This window comes from Cetorhinus maximus, unplaced genomic scaffold, assembly GCF_964194155.1.
Source record: "Cetorhinus maximus unplaced genomic scaffold, sCetMax3.hap1.1 HAP1_SCAFFOLD_592, whole genome shotgun sequence".
In the NCBI taxonomy this organism is placed as follows: Eukaryota; Metazoa; Chordata; class Chondrichthyes; order Lamniformes; family Cetorhinidae; genus Cetorhinus; species Cetorhinus maximus.
The window spans coordinates 113,985-118,805 of record NW_027596534.1 but is presented as its reverse complement, the minus strand read 5'-3'; positions in this window follow the sequence as shown (position 1 = coordinate 118,805).

Sequence of the window (4,821 nt, the reverse complement as noted above, 5' to 3'; positions counted from 1 at the left end):
CAGCCCGTAGAGCACAGAGTCCTGTGTCACAGAACTGCTCGGGATGAACCTCGACAGAAACCACTGCATCTCTCTCTAGACCTTCTTTGCAAAGGCACAATCCACAAGGAGGTGAACAACGGTCTCTTCCCCACCACAGCCACCTCGAGGGCAACGTGCAGAGGGGGTGAGACTCCTGACGTGTAGGAAGGATCTGACGGGGAGGGCCTTTCTCACCACCAGCCAAGCTACGTCTTGGTGCTTGTTGGAAAGTTCTGGCGATGAGGCATTCTGCCAAATGACTTTGACAGTCTGCTCGGGGAACCATCCCACAGGATCCACCCTCTCCTTTTCCCTCAGGGCCTCTAAGACGTTACGTGCTGACCACTGCCTGATGGACTTGTGGTCAAAGGTGTTTTTCTGCATAAATTTTTCCACCAGGGACAGGTGGTACGGCACGGTCCAACTACTTGGAGCGTTCCGCGGCAGCGTGGCCAGACCCATCCTTCGCAACACCGGGGACAGGTAGAACCTCAGCACATAGTGACACTTGGTGTTTGTATACTGAGGGACTACACACCGCTTGATGCAGCCACACAAAGGTGGCCATCGGTATGAGGGCGATGTTGGGCACGTTTTTTCCCCCTTTATCTAGAGGCTTGTACATCGCGTCCATGCGGACACGATCCATTTTTGACCTCCAGATAAAGCGGAAGATGGCTCGAGTGATCGCCACCACGCAGGAGAGTGGAATGGGCTAGACCTGCGCCACGTACAGCAACAGCGAGAGTGCCTCACACCTGATGACCAGGTTCTTACCCGCATTGGAGAGGGAGCTTCGCTCCCACATGCCCAGTTTCCTTTTCACCATAGACACTCGCTCCTTCCAGTTTCTAACGCATGCCCTGGTCCCTCCGAACCATATCCCCAGCACCTTCAGGCCGTCAGCCCTGACAGTGAAGGGGACAAAGGATCGGTCAGCCCAGTTCCCAAAGAACATGGCCTCACTCTTGCCACGATTTACCTTGGTACCCGAGGCCAGTTCGAACTGGTCGCAGATGTGGATCAGTCTGCGCACCGACAGCGGATCCGAGCAGAAGACGGCGACGTCGTCCATGTACAGGGAGGCTTTGACCTGAGTGCCTCCACTGCCTGGGATCGTCACTCCTCTTATGCCCGGATCCTTCCTGATGGACTCAGAAAAGGGTACTATGCAACACACGAACAGGACAGGGGAGAGAGGACAGCCCTGCCTGACTCCAGATTTAATCGGAAAGCTATCAGATTCCCACCCATTGACTGAGAGTGCGCTAGTAATGTTAGTGTAGAGCAGTTGGATCCAATTGCAAATTCCCTCCCCAAACCCCATTTTGGAGAGCACATCCACCATGTAGGTGTGCGATAATCTGTCAAAGGCCTTCTCCTGATCCAAGCTGATGAGGCAGGTGTCCACACCCCTGTCCTGCACATAGGCAATCGTATCCCTGAGCAGCGCGAGGCAGTCAGAGATCTTCCTGCCCGGCACAGTGCAGGTCTGGTCAGGGTGGATCACCAATTCCAGAGCGGATTTGACCCGATTGGCGATGACCTTGGACAGAATCTTATAGTCCACATTCAACAGTGAAATGGGTCGCCAATTTCTAATTTCCTCCCCTTCCCCCCTTGTGCTTGTAGATGAGGGTGATGATGCCTTTCCTCATGGATTCTGACATACTACCGGCCAGGAGCGTACTCTCGTACACTCCTAGCAGGTCTGGGCCGATCAAGTCCCACAGAGCCGAATACTACTCCGCCGGCTAGCCGTCGCTTCCGGGAGTTTTACTCTTCTCCAAGGACTCAAGGGCCTTAGTCAGTTCATCAGGAATTAGCGGTTTGTCCAGGCTCTCCCGTGTACTGTCGTCTAAGACCTCCGTGATAGAGGACAGGAAGGACTGGGAGGCCGTGCTGTCCGTGGGCTTCACGTCATACAATCCGGAATAAAAGGATTTGCTGATCCTCAAAATGTCGGAGGGCGATGACTTTACTGAGCCGTCTTCTTCCTTCGGGCTGCTGATCACAGAGTGTACCTTTTGGAAGAAGAAACGTGAGCACGTCTCATCCTGCTCCATGTAACGGACTCTGGACCGGAAGATGATCTTGGAGGCCTCCGAGGCAAAGGGCGAGGCTTGCTGGCTCTTCACCTCTTGGAGTTCCTCCTTGACATCGACCCCCATCGACTGCAGCCGGAGCAGATCCTGCATGCTTTTCTGGAGTCGGGACATTTCCCTCTGTTCCTTTCTAGCTTTCTGGGTGCCTTTGAGGATGAAAAACCTCTTGATGTTTCCCTTGATCGCTTCCCACCAGTGTATCAGGGACTCAAAGAGGGGTTTCACGGTTCTCCAACCTTTGTAATCCCTCTTGAGCTCCTCAATGTTCTCTGGGGTCAGCAGTTGCAGGTTCAGCTTCCATGCCCCTCGGCCAAGCCTCTGGTCTTCTTGAACCACTGCAGTCCATGTAGTGTAGGTACACCCACAGTGTTTTTAGAGTGGGAGTTTCAGGATTTTGACCCAGCGACAGCGAAGGAAAGGTGATATGTTTCCAAATCAGGATGGTGCGTGATTTGGAGGGGGACTTCCAGGCGCTGGTGTTCCCATGTATCTGCTGCCCTTGTCCTTCTAGATGGTAGTGGTCATGGGTTTGGAAGGTGCTGTCTAAGGAGCCTTGGTGAGTTCCCGCAGTGTATCTTGTAAATGATACACACTGCTGTTACTGAGCGTTGGTGGTGGAGGGAGCGAATGTTTGTGGATGGGGTGCCAATCAGCGCGCTGCTCTGTCCTGGATGGTGTTGAGCTTTTTGAGTGTTGTGGCAGCTGCACTCATCCAGGCAAGTGGGGAGTATTCCATCACATTCCTGACTTGTGCCTTGTAGGTGGTGGACAGGCTTCGGGGAGTCAGGTGGTGAGTTACTCTCCACAGGATTCCTAGCCTGTGGTCAGCTCTTGTAGCCACAGTATTTATACAGCTAGTCCAGTTCAGTTTCTGGTCAATGGCACCCTCAGGATGTTAATAGTGGGGGATTCAGTGATGGCAATGCCATTGAATGTCAAGGGGCGATGGTTGGATTCTCTCTTGTTGGAGATGGTCATTGCCTGACACTTGTCTGGCACCAATGTTACTTGCCACTTGTCAGCCCAAGCCTGGATATTGTCCAGGTCTTGCTGCATTTGGACATGGACTGCTTCAGTATCTTCAACCATCAGCAAACATCCCCACTTCTGACCTTATGATGGAAGGAAGGTCATTGATGAAGCAGCTGAAGATGGTTGTGCCGAGGACACGACGCTGAGGAACTCCTGCACTGATGTCCTGAACCAAGATGACTGACCTCCAACAACCACAACCATTTTCCTTTGTGCTAGGTACGCCTCCAACCAGTGGAAGGTTTTCTCCCGATTCCCATTAACTCCAGTTTTGCTAGGGCTCCTTGATGCCACACTCAGTCAAAAACAGCCTTGATGTCAAGGGCAGTCAATCTCACCTCACCTCTGGAGTTCAGCTCTTTTATCCGTGTTTGAACCAAGGCTGTAATGAGGTCAGGAGCTGAGTGACCCTGGCGGAGTCCAAACTGGGCATCAGTGAGCAGGTTATTGCTAAGCAAGTGCTGCTTGGCAACACTGTTGATGACCCCTTCCATCACTTTACTGATGACCAAGAGTAGGCTGATGGGGCGGTAATTGGCCAGATGGGATTTTTCCTGCTTTTTGTGTACAGGACAAATCCGGGCAATTTTCCACATAGCCGGGTAGATGTCAGTGTTGTAGCTGTACTGGAACAGCTTGGCTAGGGGCGTGGCAATTACTAAAGCACAAGTCTTCAGTAGCATTGCCGGAATATTGTCAGGGCTGATAAAGACCTGTACTGATATACATAGAAGACAGAGGGTAGCAGTGGAAGGGTGCTTTTCTGAATGGAGAGCTGTGACTAGTGGAGTTCCACAGGGATCAGTGCTGGGACCATTGCTGTTTGTAGTATACATAAATGATTTGGAGGAAAATGTAACTGGACTAATTAGTAAGTTTGCAGACGAGACCAAGGTTGGAGGAGTTGCAGATAGTGAAGAGGATTGTCAAAGGATACAACGGGACATAGATCGGTTGGAGACTTGGGCGGAGAAATGGCAGATGGAGTTTAATCCGGACAAATGCGAGGTAATGCATTTTGGAAGGTCTAATACAGGCAGGAATTACACAGTAAATGGCAGAACCATTAGTGCATCGACGGGCAGAGGGATCTGGGTGTACAGGTCACTGAAAGTGGCAACGCAGGTGGATAAGGTAGTCAGGAAGGCATATGGCATGCTTGCCTTCATCGGCAGGGGTATTGAGTATAAAAGCTGGAAAGTCATGCTGCAGCTGTATAGAACCTTGGTTAGGCCACACTTGGAATATTGCGTGCAATTCTGGTCACCACATTACCAGAAGGATATGGAGGCGTTGGAGAGGGTGCAGAGGAGGTTTACCAGGATGCTGCCTGGTCTGGAGGTTATTAGCTATGAGGAGAGGTTGGAGAAACTCGGATTGTTCTCACTAGAGCGACGGAGATTGAGGGGCGACTTGATCGAAGTTTACAAAATTATGAGTGGCATGGACAGAGGAGATAGTCAGAAGCTTTTTCCCTGGGTGAAAGAGTCAATTACTAGGGGACATAGATTTAAGGTGAGAGGAGGAAACTATAGAGGAGATGTGTGGGGCAAGTTTTCTACGCAGAGGGTAGTGAGTGTCTGGAATTCGCTGCCAGAGGAGGTGGTGGAAGCAGGTACGATAGTGGTGTTTAAGAGGCAGCTTGACAAATACATGAATAGGA